Source organism: Trichechus manatus, unplaced genomic scaffold, assembly GCF_000243295.1.
Source record: "Trichechus manatus latirostris isolate Lorelei unplaced genomic scaffold, TriManLat1.0 scaffold00110, whole genome shotgun sequence".
In the NCBI taxonomy this organism is placed as follows: Eukaryota; Metazoa; Chordata; class Mammalia; order Sirenia; family Trichechidae; genus Trichechus; species Trichechus manatus.
Genome location: NW_004444046.1, coordinates 2,801,278 through 2,818,976, shown reverse-complemented (window position 1 = coordinate 2,818,976; position 17,699 = coordinate 2,801,278). Strand labels below are relative to the sequence as shown.

The 17,699-nt window shown below is 38.8% G+C and overlaps 1 protein-coding gene and 1 pseudogene across 1 annotated transcript in view; both read right to left on the bottom strand.

Moving 5' to 3' along the window:
* The window catches only part of LOC101341596 (EGF-like and EMI domain-containing protein 1), a 749,998-nt gene that overhangs the window by 528,486 nt on the left and 203,813 nt on the right, over window positions 1-17,699 (bottom strand).
* On the bottom strand, window positions 3,837-7,764 carry LOC105756659 (28S ribosomal protein S18c, mitochondrial pseudogene; annotated as a pseudogene).

The following is a 17,699-nucleotide window of genomic DNA, read 5'->3' as shown; positions in this document are numbered from 1 at the left end:
ATTTTCTTTTGGGGTCTATTCTATATGGGGTTCGTTGAGCTTCTTGGATGGTCAGCTTTTCATCTTTCATGATATTGGGGAAGTTTTCTGTCAGCAATTCTTCAATGATCCTCTCTGTGTCTTCTGTTTTCTCCCCCTCAGCAGCTGCTTTTTTAAAGTAGATCACCAGGTCTTACTTCCAAGGTGCCTCTGGATGAACTTGAACCTCCAACCTTTCTGTTAGCAGCTGAGCAAGCAGTCGTCTGAAAACTATTTCCTACGTTTGAGGTTCCAGGAAGATAAGGCTGTTGTTCAACATCACACTGCTAACTGGTAAAGATCTGGGAACAGCCCTTAAACTTGTTAGTGTTGCACGGTGTGTAGCTTAAGGCCGGGCACAGAGTGGCCTTACAATGCCTGTTTGTTAATCGGTTACATAAAATCTGCATCAAGGTACGGATTTTGAAGGTTCTCTGGAATTGATTTGATATAAAAGACATAGCCCTCCTTTGCTTTAGCATTAAAAATATAAAAGGTTATAAAAAATTGCCCTGGAGGTTCATTGTTACTAGCAGCCAAGCACATTAACTGTTTGCACTATCCAGGGACTCACACACTAGTAAAGGGACACTTAAAATATATCCCAATGATATTTACCATGAAAAAATGCATGAGATGCTTTAGAAGCCCAAAGGAAACATCAAAATCAAACTGAGATTACAGGAACTACTTCCCAAAGGTTCAAGATGTCTTGAAGAACAAAAATATTTTATATTTTTAAAAAATATGTGTGTTTTATTTCTTAGTCCCACACAGTATTACAGTAGAATTTAGCCAGACCATGAAGAGGCTTGGGGGCAGGGCAGTTTAGGTAAAGGTATCTGATACGAACACATGAAGATGAAAATATCCACAGCTCATTGGAGTACCTCTGTGGAGTTTGGTGTGTCTGGACACAGGATGGAAATAGTCTAAGAAGCTCAAGAGATCATTTGGGTCAGATTATGAAAGGTTTTGTGACCAAGCCCAGGAGTTTGCATTTTATTCTGAAGATGTCTGGGAAATATGGAGCGACTTTAGGCAGGGAAGTTATACAATTAGATTGTGTTTCAGAACAACCCTTCTGACAGCCCCAGCAAGAACAGATGGAGGAGGAAGCAGGTGGTCCAAAGAGTGGTATGTTAGGAGGCTACAGCACACAGAAGACTTGAGAGCTTAAAGTAATGCGATGACAGTGAGAATGGAGATAAGGGATCAGAGTTATGATATGTTTAGGAAACTGCATCAACAGGGTTTGGTGAGGGATTGTATAAGGGAAGGAAAGAGCTGACAAAGGCTACTGGGTTTCTTACTAGGATGTATCATTCACCCATTTGGAATATACAGAAGGAGGAGAATGTTGGAAGGCATGGGAGAAAAAGATTGATTTAGAATTCTCACTGGGATATTCAAAAAGACCTTTCTTGTATCTAGTATTTGGATACAGAGATGTCAAGTTCAGAGAACACTCCAGGTTAGAGGTATGCATTTGGGTAGTATTATAAAGTCTCTGGATTTGGATGAAGACATAATGAAGAATATGAATACAAGAAGAGCAGAGGGCCTGTGATGGAGCCAAGTAAAACAATGCTTGTGCCTGGCAAGCCTGAATATATAATATAAAGCCAGCTCTGGACTCAAAAAGTATGAAAGAGTTAAATATAGAATTACATGATTTAGCAAGTCCACTTGTAGGAATATACCAAGAGAAATGAAAACATATATCCACATAAAAACTTATACATGAATGTTCATAGCAGCATTATTCATAATATCCAAAAAATGGAAACAACCCAAATGTCCACCAATTGATACGTGGAAAACTGAAATGTGGTAAATTCATACATGGAATGTTAAAGAAATGAAGTACTGATACATGCTACAGCATGGATGAATTGTGAAAACATTATGCTTAGTGAAAGAAGCCAGTCACAAAGGGCCACATATTGTATAATTCAATTTATATAAACTATCCAGAATAGGCAAATCTACAAAGACATAAAGTAGTTTAGTAGTTTTCTAGGGTTGAGGGGATGGAGAGAATGAGGGTGATGGCAAAGTGGTGTGAGATTTCTTATTGCGGGTGATGAAAATGTTCTAAAATCAGATTGCGTTGATGGTTGTACAACTCTGTGAATATACTAAAATCCACTGAATTGTATACTTTAAATGGGTAAAGTATGTGAATTATATCTCAATAAAGCTATTAAAAATGATATGAAAGAATACTTTAAAGCATAGATGAGATAAATGTAAGTACCTAGGCTTAAAATTTACTCAAATCTCTCTGAAAGTATATCTGAAGAAAAGCAATCTCCTTTCCATTTTAACAGATATCAGAAGATATCAGTGATAGGTAAATATTGGGATAGGAGAACAAACGGGCCTAAAATATCCCCACCTGTTAGATGAAAGCAAAGTTCAAAGATAGGCAAGGAGGCTACCTGGAGATGCATTTAAGTAGTCAAGTAACATTTTAAAGAGATTTAAAATAAAAATAAAATGTGAAAATGTCAGATATTTCTTCAGAGAATGGCCTTTGCATCTTTGTATATGTTATGTTGAGAAAATCCATACATTGTTCTTGTTAGTTGCCATCAAGTTTATTAATTCCCTAGGCACCCCCTAATGTTCCCCACTTCCTTCACTGCCCTAAGCTTCACTGAGATTCCCAGTCAAATAGGCTTAGGTACTAATTTATTTCTTAAGGTTTCTGTTAAGGACAATAATAAAGCGCTTAACAGAGTTGCCAATCGAAAAAAGTTTTCCTTCTTTTTTCATTCCAGCAAGGCAGTATCATTGGCTCTGTCCAGTTGCTTCACTCTTCTCCATAAAAGCCCTTGTTCCTCACACCTCCATAACTTTACTCATGAACTCCTCCCCTCCACCAGCTCTTCCTACTCTCTCCTCTCAATATTCAGTCAGTTCTTAAGGAGTCAACTAACAACCTCCATCCCATCTCTGAGTTTTTGGCTCTCAACAATTTCTCCCTTCACCAAACTCCTACTGCATTTACAGGTGGAATCTCACAACTTGAAGTTCTCTAACTTATGCATGTGGTTTTTCTTCCTAACCAGGAAGTAAGTTGCTCCACAGCAGGCAAGATGATCTGTATGTTCTCCACAGTATGTTCACAATGCTGCAAATGTAACAGATTTTTAATAAATACCTGACCACTGCATAAAACAAAAGAATGTTTAAAGAATTATTCATGTCCCAAAATGATTTCCTACATATTTTACAAGTAATTTACAGATACATTAGACTGCATTCTTTCTCTGCACTTAATAAACGGTTTCACTTGGTGAACCTTTACTGTGTGCAGAGATTTTGCTAAAATTCTGTATATACATAATCTTAGTCTCTTAACAGCCCTGTGAGGTGAGTACTGTTATTATCCTCACTTTGCAGATAAGAATATAGAGGCTTGGTGAGTTTAAGTAACTTCTCCACGTTCATGATTTTCTCCACATTAAATGCACTAAACTTGTTGGAATATTTGTACTTTTACCTTTTAATATTGGTCAAAATACTCCTAAGAAAGCATGAAATCCTAGAAGATACACTGGGCTTGGAGTCAGGAAGACCTATGTTTAAATCCTAAGCTCTCAGAATCACAGTTTACTCAAACTTACAATGGGGCTGAAAACATCTGACTCACCAGGGGCATGAGAAATTAATAAATGTGAAAGTTCCCAGTCAGGGTAGGAAAATAATACAAAGTTAGTCTCAATCTAGTTGATTCATAAATTTCTCCAAAGTTTACCATTATTTTTGGAAGAAAAATATCATCAAATCCAGAGTTGTTACAGTATTTTTCAGAGTATTAGTGCAGATATGTTTGCTAGAGTCTTGCTTTTTTTTTTTAATTGTAAAATCAGTTTATTAGTAATAATCTTATATAATTTATTCCCAATATTTGATGTACAAACTTTAGGGTCTTTGAGATACGCAGGATCCTTGTATGTAACTGGCATAAACCCCATTATTTGAGCCCTCTTAATCACTTTTGTGATTTCTTTCTGTTTCTTCCCACAAAGACCTGTTATATGCCTTCCATGAATGCATCCGGTAAATGGAGAAATAAACTGGGACAAAAGCTGTACATTCTTATAATCTACACGTTTTCCACACAAGAGGCATTTTTTAAGAGGTTCCTTATAAGGATTTTCCATTGGAATGGGCAGATCCTCATTGCTGGTCTGTTTATATTGTGAACAAGCTCTTCTCCACGGCACTTGGCCTTCTACCTCGCGTGCCCACTGAAAGAGGGTGGAAGACCAGTTAGAGAAGCCATGGAGGTTGAAACTCGAGTCTTGCGTTTTTAAGCTTTTCCTCAAATAGGTAATGAGGGCAACCACAATTATATCATCTTGTTCTTATTAAAGGCCAAGTTGTGGATTCTACCAGTCGTACTACATATCACTCCTGATTTGCTCCTAAATGAAGAACAGCTCTCCATTTCTTCAGCAAGGAACCCCACAAGGGAAACTTGAAAATGACAAGGTAAGGTAAAATATGTAAAAGTTTGTGAGTGCACATGTGTCTGTACATGTGTGAGTGCATGCTCAACTGCAACGAAAGACAGAATAAAGAGGGATGAGGGAACAAAGATGTTAATCTAGAACTGTTCTTTAAGACATACCTCTTTGACACTGCATGTTTACATTAGAAATATACTTCACAATCTGAATTTTACCCTTATATATCCCTCTTTGGGAAAAATCACATGAACTGAACTACTAATAATATACAAACTGTGAATAATGATTATCTCTTAAAAATATAAGTAGACTCTTGAAGCAGTGAAAAGCACTCAAATGTGTGTGTAATCAGCCTACTTCCACACTGAGTCTAGGCAAAATGCTCTGGTTGAAACGTGGCCAGAAAACCCCAGCATCTCCTAGAGAGGACCTCCAAACTGCACTTTAGCTCACAAAGGGAAACCCCCTGTGCACATGTTCCCATAGGATCTTGGGTGCCTGGCCAATTCTGCTGATAAAAGTACGTACATAATTGAGTTTTGTTTTTATTGTAGACTCAACAAATATTTATTGATATACTACTACACAACAGTACTGTAGGGGGAACAACAGAGCACAAGAAAGAAGTTGCTTCCCTCCTGAAGCTTATAGTATAGTTTGAGAAAACAGACTGTAGGGTGACCATGTAATTTATCATATAAAATGGGCCACTTCTGAGAGTAAAAAAGGGTTTCTAATAATCAAGCTGGGACTAGACTGTCTGGGGAAAATGAGGACATATATTCATATATTCACCCTATACATAAAAAAGTAATTATAATAATTTTATTCAAAAAGATGATCAGAAGAGGGTGCAATCATAAAAAAGTGTATATATATATATATATATATATTCTTTTTCATGGGTCATGATTAAACTTTTCCTTCCCTTCCATGGTATGACGTTTCGGCAGGCCTAGTAATGTTTCCTATCTTCTTTAGTCACAAGAACAGTTCATTTCAGTAATTTTAATATTCTGTACAGGGCAATAATTAAAATCGCAAACTTCCCTTCATGCAGTGGTTCTCAATGGAAGTGGGGGTGGGAGAGAAGGGCGATTTTGTCCTCTGGGGATATTTAGCAATGTCTGGAGACATTTTTAGTTGTCACAACTTGGGAGGGGATGCTACTGGCATCTAGTAGATAGACATCAGGGATGCTGCTAAATATCCTACAGTGCATAAGACAGCCCTCACAACAAAGAATTATCTAGCTGAAAATGTCAATAGTGCTGAGGTTGAGAAACCCTGCCTTAACACAACTGTTCTCTCCTAGTTGGAGCTTACTTTAGACATGGAAATCTACAAAGGCAATGGAGGAATGAAAAGATTCTTCCTTCTCCCTTAGCTTCATTTCCTCTACTACTCCTAGCAGTAGTTTCTGACTCTCAGATTTGGGCCCAGGGAAATGAGGGGTTATGGAGCAAGGGCATGTTCTTGTAGCTGTTAGAGTCATTATCTGGAATTGTTTTTTTTTTTTAGACGTCATAGACATACACTACTATGGGTGTATGTATGGTGCTTCTGTGGGTGGTGGTGGTGTTTTCGACAACAATGTGGGAATAGTTAACAGTGAGCAATGCCTCTCGGACGTCAAAAGATGGGAACTTGTTTATTGAATTTAGTAAAAAGGAAGCTCTTGATGACCTTAGTTGGAGCTGTGTAACGGGTAAAAGGTGTGAGCAGAAGCCAGATTGAAGAATGATTGTAAGATAAAGCATAGGGACACTGACTGCGTAGATTCGGGTTTTTTTAGACATTTGGCTCAAAAAGGTGGAAGAAAGAGAAAGGAATAGAGGAGTGTTGTTGCATCTTAAGATGGGAGAGATTTGAACAGGTTTAAATGGAAATAGGAGGTGGGGAGAGAATGAGAATTGTGATAAAGCAGGGTCCTTGAACAAATAAGAACAGGAAGAAATAGCATCATGCAGGTTTGTGTGTTGGGAGGAGGGTGTAGTAAATCTCTTTCATAGCCTTTTATTACCTTGAGAAGAACTGATTTGGTTCTGTTTTATTTATACATTGGAGTTGGGTTGTTCCTTGACTTAAGTCAATGAGACAGCTGCCTACATGGTAATCAGAGGGGGAAGTGTCCTGAAATTTATGTCAGTAGAATAACTCCTTGGTGTTTTGAGGTTTTGCCTCCTGAAGGTTCTCTATTAAAATGTAAATAAGTTACCTGAAAACTCATCATCTGAAAATCCATTCATATATTTGCAAGGATTAGTTTATCAATTGCCTGGCCAAGGGCTGGGGCCAGGACAAGTTCATTTTGAGATGTCTTGAGAATGTGGGTATGTGCACACAGGCACATGCCCAGAGTTTTCCAGGAGAGGGAGATGTTACAGAATAGAAAATGAAACTAGATCTGGAACACAAAACACTGTCTGAGAGGACTGTGTCGGGGACAATGTAAAGATATCAAGAATGTGGAGAGAAGACAAAAAAGCACCTTCAGAGAAAACCTGCAGTATCAAATGCAAACTCTAATCCCTTAACAATCTTACCCCCAGATGGCCCTCATATTACATACAACTCTTTGTCGGAGAAGCAATGGCAAGGTCCTGGGATCCATGAGATTCTGTGTTCTGCACACACAGGCTCATTTTCCCTGGTAGGCAGGACTCAGTCAGGGTATGGCTGGATTCTTCGTGAAGTCCTCAGGATATTCCACACACCATCCAGATTTACGATTGGATGTTTGAGCAGAGACAACAGTCTGCCAGCAGCATCAAGACCCTGACTCTGCCTGGGCCCTTGGCCACTCAGAAAATTAAGCCTTGAGACCAAATACTCCCACCATGTCTCAGCACCCTGCCATTCTGCTGCTGTTCTACCATCTGTCTTCTATATGCTCACCACGTATTGGCTGCCTACATGTGCCAGGAACCAGGCGAGGAGCGCTACATTCATGATATCATTTCATGTTCAAATCAGTCCTACACACCGGTATTTTATTCTTATTTCACAAATGAAAAAATGAATACTCAGAAAAGTTAGCAATTGACTTGTTTAAAGCCCCACAGCTAGAAGCAACTGAGCTGCGGTTCAGTCCCTTGTGCTATACCTTGTAGTGCTGGGCTTTACTGTTCCCCCACCTTCCCACTGCTTACCCATCTCCAAATCTTAACATGGTCTAGAACCCCATTCAGTAGTAAGCAATCACCCTTACAATGTCCTTTTCTGCTGAGAGCGTAGTCTTCTTCTTCATCCTTGCAGTCATCTCGAGTAGAAACTACGCAAGCCCTCACAACCCTATTCACCAAAGAGCCACTGTGGAGGACAGATCATCATTCACCTCATTATTACTTGCAAATTACTTCTTTTCTGCCTCAGGTAAAACCTCAACCTCCATTGAGATTCATATCTTCCAGTCGTATCACCCTTTTGCCCTCTTCATCAATGCCGTTCAACAAACTCTTACCTAACACTAGATTCATTCAAGACGGAGTATCTGGCTTGTAATCTTCCTTCACATTCAGTGTTCTCATAAATAAGCCATCCAATACCACCACCCACAGTGACTTGGCCTTTGCCATCATTCCACTTTAAATGCATACTACCACAGTCATTGGAAGCACTGGTGGTTCAGTGGTAGAATTCTCACCTTCCATGCGGGAGACCTGGTTCCTGGCCAATGCACATCATGTACAGCCACTATCTGTCACTGGAAGCTTGTATGTTGCTATGATGCTGAACAAGTTTCAGTGGAGTTTCCAGACTAAGACAGACTAGGAAGAAAAGCCTGACAATCTACTTCCAAAAATCAGCCAATGAAAAAACCTATGGATTACAACATGGGAATGGGGCAGAACTGGGCAGTGTTTTGTTCCAGTATGCATGGGGTCAACAGGATTTGGAGGCCAACTCGACAGCAGCTAACAACAACAACTATGTCCAGCACCTAGAAGGGATGAGCATCTGAACTCTTGAACAGTTTTCCTTCTGTAAACTACCATCTTCTGAATTCTTAAACTCTTTTCTCTTTGTAACTTACCATCTTTCCAGCTCTTTTATTCTATAAATATAACATACTTACTCTTTGACCTTGGGGAGACCCATGCCCCAGACTTCTTTTTTTCTAAATATTTCAAGCTCTTCTTGTATCACTTGCATCTCTAACTTTGTCACCTATCACTACTTCTTTTGTCCATACTGTCAGTTTTCTTGGCTCCAATGCTTCTGTCATAGTCTTCTTCCATCCCCCCACCCTAACACACACACAAAAAGAATAAAAAATTAAAATTAAAATGTAGACTGCTTTTATATTTGTATTTAGGGAAAATTTTAAAGGATCTTTTCACCTCACAAATCACTGAAAACGATGTTTTATCCTTTTGAATGGCTTCAATTAATTCCATTGAGTAGAGTAAATTCTGGTTCCCAAATTAAAATGATCAGTGTAGGCTTTACTGAAAGAAGGAAACAAGTCTTAAAGAGATCAGTTGTTTTCAGTTCCTTTCTGCCCCCTCGTCTGCTTGGTTTCTACAGAGACATGTCTGATTGGGGCTTCTGAGAGTGCTGCAGTGAGATGCCTGGTCCTCAGTTCAGGGACTGAAGAGAAGAAAAGGAAGGAAAGGAAGGAGGGAGCCTGAGAAGCAGAAGGAATTGTGAGGCTGACGACCAAGTACTATGGGTGCTGTCCATCTAGAGCCTATGGCCCAAGAGGGCTGTGCCTTCAAGAAAACTTAAATATTTCCTTGCATCCTAGTGTGACTGCACTATACTCCCCATGAAGAAATGGAAGTGCAGAAACTAAATCGTCTTCACATACTCACTAAAATGTTAGAGTTCAAATTTTCACTTATAATCATGTTCTTGTAACTTTAGGTCAAGGTTCTGAAACTTGAATGTGTATAAGAATCACTAGGAGCAGGAACTTTATAATGCAGATTCCTGCGTCAGTAAGACTAGGGTGGAGCCAAGGAATCTGTGTTTTCAGCCAACATCCCAGCGGGATCTGAGGCAGGTAGTCTGAGGACCTGTCAAAGGACATTGCTTTTAGAGGCCCTACTTTCCCATTCATCCTTCTTGAAAGGAATACTATTTAAATTGAAACTGAATATATTTCTAAAATATAATATAATTTAATTAATACTGTTGTTGTTGTAGTTGTGTGCTGTCGAGTCAATTCTGACTCACCATGTCCCTACAGGACAGTAGAACTGCACCATAGGGTTTTCCAGGCTGTAATCTTTATGAGAGCAGATCGGTAGGTCTTTTCTCCTGTGGAGTGGCTGGTGGGTTCAAACCACCAAGCTTTGGTTAGCAGCCACCAAGGATCCTTAAAATCAATATAATTAATATTATGTTTAAAAAAAATCAGAGAAGTGGTGCCTACATGGTGCCGTAGGCAGACACATCATGTTGACTCTCGGCAGCAAAGACCCAAATGACTAAGTAAAAAAGATACAAATGTCAATCCTGGAACCCCAAGAATCAAATGAAGGGATAAAGAATTAGATCAAACACTGAATAGAAGAACAAACTGCTGGAAAACAAAGAATGAGGAGAAATACGGAGTAGAGTTTCCCTGTCAACTAACATGGCACAGTATCGCCATCTTGGAACAGAGCCAGCAAGGACCCCAGATAGGGAGTATGGGAAGGCAATTTCAGAGAGCTCCCAACAGGAGAGAGAGCACATGGCAACAAGAGAAACACACTTTTTCCTACCCCTTATACTTCCATCCCATACAACACCTCTACCCCTTCCTGATGGGCCATGCCGCACCGCTCAGCTAGAAGAAGCCACTGGACCACCACCACCCCAAGTCCACCCCACCTCCACCAGCCCACTCCTGCCATGCCATTTTTTCCCTTTTTCTTTTTCTTTATCACTCCCACCTAGCCCCATAAAATCTTTTTTCTTTCTTTTTCTCTTTTCTTTTCCTCCCCCCCCCCCCACCTAACTCCATATGCCATACCCCTTCTGGCCAGCCCCTGCCATGCTGCTGCAGTGAGAGCATCCCTGGTGCTTAGGCTCGTCGCTACACTGGGCCCACACTGCCTCTCCCCTCCCACCACTTGACCAGCTGCTGAATGGTGGGAAGAGAGCCCGTACCACTCCCCATCCAACACCCCCTGACTATATGGTGAGGGGCTGTGAATGCTCCCACACTGCTGGACCAACATCAGGAGGCAGACGGTGCCTTCCCAGTCCACCCTCAGTCACCTAGCCAAACCAGTGTACAGCAAAGCGGGGTTGTCCTGCCTGCTCCTGCCCTGTCCACCCAGACAAGGCGGTGAGAGCTGTCATGCCCACAGACAGCAAGCAGCAAAGCACTCCTAGCCCTCCCACCTGACATATCAAAACAAAACAAAAAACAGGACTAAAAAAATGAACATACAATCAATAAGTAAAGAAAATAATACCTTAATGTCTCAGAGACAGCAGACAATATCAAAACATATGAAAAAGCAAACAAGATGGCTCCAGCAAGTGACCAAAATAAAGAATCAGATGACTTTCAGGTAGAAGAAAAGGCAGTGGAACTACTGGATAAAGAATTCAAAAGACTAATATTTAGGGCTCTCTAAGAGATTAGGAAAGAAATCAAGAAAAACACAGACAAAAACAAGAAGAAAACAGACAAAATCACAGAAAACAGACAAAACCATCAAAAATATAGCCAAAATCAAGGAAAACACAGACAAAGTAATAGAAGAATTCAGGAAAACGATACAGGAACAAAACATCAAAATAAATAAACAATTATAAATCACACAAAAATAGCAACTAGAAATTCAAAAGATAAACAACAAAATATCAGAAATGGACAACTCAATAAACTGTCTTAGGAATAAATTTGAAACAATGGAAGACAGAATCAGTGAGATTGAAGACAAATCTGTAACCATCACTTTGAGGAAAAATCAGAAAAAATAATGAAGAAAGCCTAAGAACTATGAGGGACACAATCAAGAGCTGAAATCTGCGTGTGATCGGAGTTCCAGAACAGGGGGAGAAAATGGAAAACACAGAGAAGATTGTTGAAGATTTGCTGGCCAAAAACTTCCCAAATATCATGAAAGATGAAAAGCTGACCATGCAAGACACTCAACAAACCCCATATACAATAGGCCCCAAAAGAAAGTCACCAAGACATATCATAATCACACTTGCCAAAACCAAAGGCAAAGAAAGAATCCTAGGAGTAGCTTGAGAAAAACAAAAAGTCACTTACAAAGGGGAAATAATAAGACTAAACTCTGATTACTCAGCATAAACTATGCAGGCAAGAAGGCTATGGATGACACATATAAACCCTTGGAGAAAAAAAAAAAAAAACTGCCAACCACAAATAATACATCCTGCAAAACTCTCTCTCAAATATGATGGCAAATATAGGACATTTCCAGACAAAGAGAAATGAAAGGAATTCATAAAAAACAAACTAAACTTACAAGTGATTTTAAAGGGAGCTCTTCAGATAGAGAACCAACAACATCAGACAACAACTGCAGTCTAGGACACAGGACAGCATTAGCCAGATATCAACCTAGGTAAAGAACTGTCAATAATAAAACAAAGTTAAAAGACTTGAAACAGGGAAACAAAGACGTTAACCTGTAAATAACAAAAACGGTCAAACAATAAAAGGGGAAATAAATAGTGTAGGTACAGGACTTTCAAATGGAGAAGAAGTCAAGGTGGTATCAATTAATGAAAGACTAGTTCACTTAGGAAAACCCAAGAAAACCAAACCCGTTGCTGTCAAGTTGATTAAAACTTATAACAACCCTATAGGACAGAGTATAACTGCCCCATAGGGTTTTCAAGGAGTAGCTGGTAGATTCGAACTGCCAACCATTTGGTTAGCAGCCAAGCTCTTAACCACTGCACCACCAGGGCTCCAAACTTAGGAAGACAAGGGTAAATTTCAAGGTAACCACAAAGGAAGTTAACAAACCTACTCATCAGAATAAAAAAGAAAAATAAAAAGACTCAGTAAACACAGTATCTATAATAACAAAAGAAAAGAAAAATCTACAGACAAAAGGAATTCAGCCCATGAAAGTAATAGGAACAAAGAAAATGTCAGCACCACAAAAAAAAAGATAACAATATGACAGCAATAAACTCATACCTATTGATAATCACACTGAATGTAAATGGCTTAAATGCACCCATAAAGAGAGAGTGACAGAATAGACAAAAACACGACCCATCGATATGCTATCTACAAGAGACACACCTTAGACACAAACACATAAATATACTAAAAATTAAAGAATGGAAAAAAATATACCAAGCAAATGGTAACCAAAATAAGGCAGGAATGGCAATATAATCTCAGATAAAATAGACTTTAACGCAAAATCAACCACAAAGGACAAGGAAGGACATTATATAATGATTAAAGGGCAATCCACCATGAAGACATAACCTTAATAAATATCTATGCACCCAACGATAGGGCTCCAAAATACACAAAACTCTAACAGCAGTGAAAAGAGAAATAGAAAATTCCAGAATAATAGTAAGAGACTTCAACATACCACTCTTTGTAAAGGGCAGAACATCTAGAAAAAAACTCAACAAAGAAACAGAAGATCTAAACGCCAAAATCAACCAAATTGATTTAACAGACATATAGAACATTCCACCCAACAACAGCAAAATATATTCATTTCAAATGCACAAAGAATATTCTCCAAAATAGACCACATTTTAGGCAACAAAGAAACCATCAATAAAATCCAAAACATCAAAATAATACAAAGTGTTCTCTTTGATCACAAGGCTACAAAAATAGAAATCAATAACAGGAAGATCAAGGGGAAAAAAAACAAACAATTACACAGAAACTGAATAACACCTTGCTAAAAACAACTGAATAAGAGAAGCAATCAAACAGGGAATAAAAAAAAATTACTGGAATCAAATGAGAATGAAACATACCATATCAAAATCTTTGGGACACAGCAAAAGCAGTATTCAGAAGTCAATTTACAGTAATAAACGCACACTTGAAAAAAAAGAAAAAATGGGTCAAAATCAAAATGTTAGCCCTACAACTTGAACAACTAGAAAGAGAGCAGCAAAAGAAGCCCACAGACACCAAAAGAAAGGAAATAATAAACATGAAAGCAGAAATGGAAGCCTAGTGGCACAGTGGTTAAGAGCTAGGGTTGCTAACCAAAAGGTTGGCAGTTCAAATCCACCAGCTGCTACTTGGAAACCCTATGGGGCAGTTCTACTCTGTCCTATAGAGTTGCTCTGAGTCGGAATCAACAGCAATGGGTTTGGTTTGGTTTTTGGTTTATACAAAACCAACAGCCAACATCATTATTAATGGAGAGAGGCTGAAAGCATTCTCCCTGAGAACAAGCACAACATTGTGCTGGAAGTTCTAGCTAGTGCAATACAGCAATAAAACGAAATAAAGGGCAGCCAAATTGGTAAGGAAGAAGTATAACTATCACTATTCACAGATAATATGATCCTATATGCAGAGAACCCCAAAGATCTCACAAGAAAAATACTGGAACTAACAGATTCAGCAGAGTAGTAGGATGCAAGATCAACTTACAAAAATCAGTTAGATACCTATATGCCAACAAGGGGAACTTTGAAAAGGAAATCAGGAAAACAATATCATTTATAATAGCCTCTAAAAAAATAAAATACTTAGGACTAAATCTAACCAGGGACTTGAAGATCTATACAAAGAAAACTACAAAATACTACTGCAAGAAACCAAAAGAGACTGACATAAATGGAAAAACATACCATGCTCATGGATAGGAACACACAACATTGTGAAAACATCAATTCTACTTAAAGCGAACTACAGATATAATGAAATCCTGATCCAAATACCAACAGCATTCTTTAATAAGATGGAAAAAATTAATAACCAATTTTATACGGAAAGGAAAGAGGCCCCGGATAAGCAACACATTATTGAAGAAAAACTATAAAGTAGAAGGCCTCACACTACCTGATCTCAGAACCTACTATACACCCATGGTAGTCAAAACAGCCTGGTACTGGTACTGGTACAACGACAGACACAGACCAATGGCACTGAATTGAGAACCCAGATGTAAATCCATCCACCTACAGTCAGCTGATCTTTGACAAAGTTCCAAATTCCATTAAATGGGTAAAAGATAGTCTTTTTAACAACTGATGCTGGCAACACTGGATGTCCATCTGTAAAAAAAAAAAAAAGAAAGAAAGAAACAAGACCCATACCACACACCATATACAAAAACTAGCTCAGAATGAATCAAAAATTTAAAACAATAAAGATCATGGAAGAAAAAATATCGACAACACTTGGAGACCTAATACATGGCATAAATTCAATACAAACCATAACTAACTATGCTCAAACACCAGAAGATAAACTAGATAACTGGGATCTCCTAAAAATTAAACACTTATGCCCATCAAAAGACTTCAACAAAAGAGCAAAAAGAGAACCTACAGACTGGGAAAAAATTTTTGGCTATGACGTATCAGACAAGGGTCTAATCTCTAAAATCTACAGAATACATCAATTCCTTAACAACAAAAAGACAAATAATCCAGTTAAAAATGGGGAAAGGATATGAACAGACACTTCACCAAAGAAGATATTCAGGCAGCTAACAGACACATGAGGAAATGCTCATGATCATCAGCCATTAGAGAAATGCAAATCAAAACTACAATGAGATACCATCTTACCCCAACATTACTGGCAGTAATTAAAAAAAAAACAGAAAATAAATGTTGGAGAAGTTGTGGGGAGATCGGAACTCTTATGCACAGCTGGTGGGAATGTAAAATGGTACTACTATGGAAAACAATATGGCGCCTCCCTAAAAAGCTAGAAATAGAAATACCATACAATCCAGCAATCCTACTCCTAAGAATATATCCTAAAGAAATAAGAGCCATCAGATGAATAGACATATGCACACTCATGTTCATTACAGCATTATTCACAATTGCAAAAAGATGGAAACAACCTAAGTGCCCATCAACAGAGGAATGAATAAACAAATTATGGTACATACACACAATGGAATACTATGCAAGAATAAAGAACAATGATGAACCCATGAAACATTTCACAACATGGATAAACCCGGAGTGCATTATGCTGACTGAAATAAGCCAATCACAAAAGGACAAATTTTATATGAGATTGCTATTATAAAAACCCAAGAAAAGGTTCACACATAGAAAAAGACAATCTTTGATTGTTACAAGGGAGGGGGAAGGGTGGGCAGGGAAAATTACTAACTAGATAATACACATTGCCATTCAGTGGATTCTGACTCACAGCATTTGGTGAAAGGAAAGACAACACACAATACAGGGGAAGTCAGCACAACTTGACCAAGGCAAAGTCATAGAAGTTTCCTAGACACATCTAAACACCTTGAGGGACCAAGTTACCGGGGCTGAGGGCTGGGGACCATGGCCTTGGGGGACATCTAGGTCAATTAGCACACCATAGTTCATAAAGAAAATGTTCTGCATCTTACTCTTATGAGTAGCGTCTGGACTGTTAAAAGCTTGCGAGTGGTCATCTAAAATACATCTATTGGTCCATTACATTGAGAGCAAAGGAGAATGAAGAAAACCAAAGATACAAGGAAAGTATCAGTCCAAGGGACTAATGGACCACATGAACCACAGCCTCCACCAGCCTGGGCCCAGAAGAACTAGATGGTGCCTGGCTACAACCACGGAATGCTCTGACAGGAATCACAATAGAAGGCTCTAGACAGAGCAGGAGAAAAATGTAGAACAAAATTCAAATTCATAAAAAAGAGAATTGGTCTGACAGAGACTGGAGGAAACCCCGAGACTATGGCCTCCAGACACCCTACTAACTCAGAACTGAAGCCACTCCCAAAGTCCACCTTTCAGCTAAAGATTAGACAGGACTATAAAACAAACAATAACACACATGAGGAACATGCTTCTTAGTTCAATCAAGTAGACGAGACCAAATGGGCAACACCTGCCCAAAAGCAAAGACAAAAAAGCAGGAACGGACAGGAAATCTGGACAAATGGACACGAGGCAACTGGGATATAAATGGAAAGAGGAAGAATGCTGACACACTGCAGGGACTGAAGCCAATGTCACAAAACAATTTGTGATATATACATTTTTGAATGAGAAACTAATTTCTGTTGTAAACTTTCACATAAAACACAATAAAATAAAATTTAAAAAAGAGGAGGTGAATGTCTTAGAAATGTAATTGCCAAGAATAAGGGAGTGAATTGGGAAAAATGTTTTATGCTCCATTATACACATTGATTCATAAACAATACGTGAGTCTGAGTCAGCACGGTCATCTGACAATAACAAACTTAGAGCTTATCTGTGGGGATGTGGTCAATCTCTGGTACATACTGATCAAACTATTGTCCGTGAGTTTTGTCATGAACCACAGAGTGAGGATTATTAAGCAATAAACAACATGGAACAATTGCTCAAGTATCTCAATAGAAATATCCTCAAAGGACGTTAAAAAAGAAAAAAAGGAATATTGTTTATATTGTAACCAATAGTTAAAACTGAGTTTAGCCTTAGTAAGTAAAAAGAAAAGGTGCCATGGTGGCACAGTGGTTAAGTGCTTGTCTGCCAACCAAAATGTTGGCCTCTTGAACCCACCAGCCGCTCTGCATGAGAAAGATGTGGCAATCTGCTTCCATAAAGACTACAACCATGGAAACCCTATGGAGCCATTCTACTCTGTCCTGTAGGGTCACCATGAGTCAGAATCAACTCAATGGTGACAGATTTTTGGTTTTTTTATATAAAAAAAACAGAAGTGTTTAGAAGCTTTTTTAGACTACTGGGGAAATTTGATCACCAATGGAATACATGATGATATTAGATATTAGGAATTACTATTAAATTTTTAGGTGTGATATTGTGGTTATATTTGGTAAAAGTCTTGATTGTTAGAGAAACACATCGATTATTTACCAGTGCTATGATGTCTGGGATTTGTTTCAAAATAATCCATGAAGACTGGAGAAACCCCGAGAGTATGGCCCCCAGACACCCTTTTAGCTCAGTGGTGAGGTTATCTCTGAGGTTCACCGTTCAGCCTGGGAGTGGACAGCCCCATAAAACCAAATGGGACTAATGAGGTACAGTAGTCCAGTGACAAGGGCCAGAAGGCAGAAGGGGACA